At 39.5% G+C, this 2,398-nt stretch overlaps 1 non-coding gene across 1 annotated transcript; it reads right to left on the minus strand.

The window, feature by feature from the left end:
* Positions 1 to 1,758: 1,758 nt before the first annotated feature.
* On the minus strand, positions 1,759 to 1,840 carry trnas-uga (transfer RNA serine (anticodon UGA)). The gene has a single exon. It is a non-coding gene; the product is annotated as a tRNA-Ser (tRNA).
* Positions 1,841 to 2,398: the final 558 nt, after the last annotated feature.

The following is a 2,398-nucleotide window of genomic DNA, read 5'->3' on the forward strand; positions in this document are numbered from 1 at the left end:
ATGAGCTTTGTTCCGTTCTCCACTGATGTTGAGAGTAGTAATACAGCATATTCGTGTAGGACTTGATGCGCTTGCGGGTGGTGCATTATGGCTTCTTTTTTTTGATTTTCGGTCTACTATTTCGAGTTCATTGCGCAGACTTCTGAAGAAGACTTTTTGTAGTCGAAATCGTAACTGTGTTTTCTGTCGGAAGACAGACGTAGCTTTATTTCTGTTCTCTTATAAATTGGTCTTCTTCTGATCTTTGAAAGTGAAATAGGGTGCATTGCTATTGCTCGGTTTTAGTTTCAAAATCAAGAGAAACATGAGGAGATAATATCAAAGAACACAAAGTACTGAGTTGTTAAGATAATGTTTGCAGCAATGGTGGACATGAAGGACAAATTAAGATACGGTTCAAGAACATTTAATCTGGAAGTGGTATGTGACTTTAGTTCCAAATATATGTTTCCGTTCTCCCAGTACATCTTTTTGACTCCCAGAAAACATTGATTGTTTTCTGTATTCACTTTGTTTCGCGATATCTGTCTTCTGGTCGACCAGGGACAACTTGAATTTGCGTCTCCATTGAATAAGATTTCGCTCTTTCTTTCGAGAAGCAAACCTGTGCATTATATACCACTTATCATGCTGATGGCTAAGAAGTTCAAAATTAATTACGGTTTATGGATCGTGAGCAAGAATGAAGTGATCCACTTGCGAACAGATGTCACCACGCCCTATTCCTACATCGGGCCTGAATGGTCCATTGGCAGAGTCTGCAGAAAGGAAGTGTCTAAGTGAACTAGTCCTTTGTTCAGTTTGATTTGAGACCAATGGTTGTGCTGTTTTGGTGCAGAAATGTGTCAACATCTGTGACGTTAGAGTCAAAATTTAAGTCACATCTACGCCATGGAGTTACTTCTCAGATCGGAACATGCTGACATGAAAACATCTAGCTCTGAGAGCAAATGTTTTTACATTAAACTGGGAGTATGTTTAACTAAGCAATTCAGATAGCCAAGATGAAGAATTGGCATTTGGTTCTTCATGCTGAGCTCTTCACACCAACCGCTCCAACGAAGGCCGTGGATAAGATCCCCATCGATTATTTTGGTCAATTTTAGCCTCAACAACAACCTATTGTTCTGAACAATGCCACACCACAAGCAGAGGGCTAAGTGTGATTTTCATCGTTAATTTTCAAATTCAGTTCTTAATGCACAGTTTCTTACGAATGTGGACAGCAGAAGACTGGTAACATTCCATTTCAAATATTTCCAGTAAATTCTACTCCACTGATATCGCCTTGCCTTATCACACCTCAAGCCAGGAACCTGGATCAGTCGAGTTCCTTTCCACACATGGAGTTGCTTTTTCTCATTCATTGACTGCTGATATAATAGATTATTGGCCTTGAGAGTCAGTTGTAAATTAGGTTGCACTTTCTCAGCTTGACTTTCAACTGATCCTAAAAAAAAGTCATCACCTGCAGGTAAATGTATTGCATTGCTTATTGTTTTGCTTAATTCCACCCCCACACCCCCCCCCCCCCCCCCGGAACATCCAAGTTTCACGATAGTCCGACAAATGTTTTGAAACTGATTCGTGTTGGAAGTTGGTGGCATTTTGTGTCGCGACATATAATTTATTCAATTAGACGTCTTGAAATTACTTCGGATTCTTCACAGTTGAAAATTGACTTTCGATTGAATGCAAAGCTCAAGCTCCACGAAATCCAAATTCTGCAAAGGAATTAATGACTTTTAAAAGATTCAACGCTGTGAGCAAGATTCGAACCTGCGCAGGGAGACTCCATTGGATTTCAAATCCAACGTCTTAACCTCTCGGCCATCACAGCTGCAGGAAAGTGGCCAATTTTCATAGTAAAATAACTTAATTCATGAAATATGGACTTTGTTTGAAGAACAAATTGTCAAGACCCAAAGATTTCGCCAAATCCTTTGCAGAGACCCAGACGAACGTTCCCTTAGTAGATTGTCAGGCTTTCACCGCAAACTAGATCCTGACAAAGCTGAAGTTGTGGGAATGATTCTTCATCGAATTTTAGAGTCACGGATGTACACCACATGAAGAGAGGATCATTGTCTCACTGTGTCCAATCGATGTTGACTCAATTGCTCATCATCTGGTACCAAAGTTGTGTTTTAATATTCATCAAAATATGGTATTAGAAATGTTGATGCTAAGTCCATAAACACTAGCTACATTCGTAAAAAAAAGTCGGAATTAGAAAGAATGCAGAACCAACTAATCCGTAAGTTCTGACATCAAGTAATGAACTTGTGAGCACAAGAGAGGATGATTGACCGATGATTTGGAACTTGAAATTGTCTTGACGGAATTATTTGCAAAGTTTTTGCGGTTGTTCTAGAGTCATCAAGTCCTTGAACAGTAC

Source organism: Chiloscyllium punctatum, chromosome 50 (assembly GCF_047496795.1).
Source record: "Chiloscyllium punctatum isolate Juve2018m chromosome 50, sChiPun1.3, whole genome shotgun sequence".
NCBI lineage: Eukaryota > Metazoa > Chordata > Chondrichthyes > Orectolobiformes > Hemiscylliidae > Chiloscyllium > Chiloscyllium punctatum.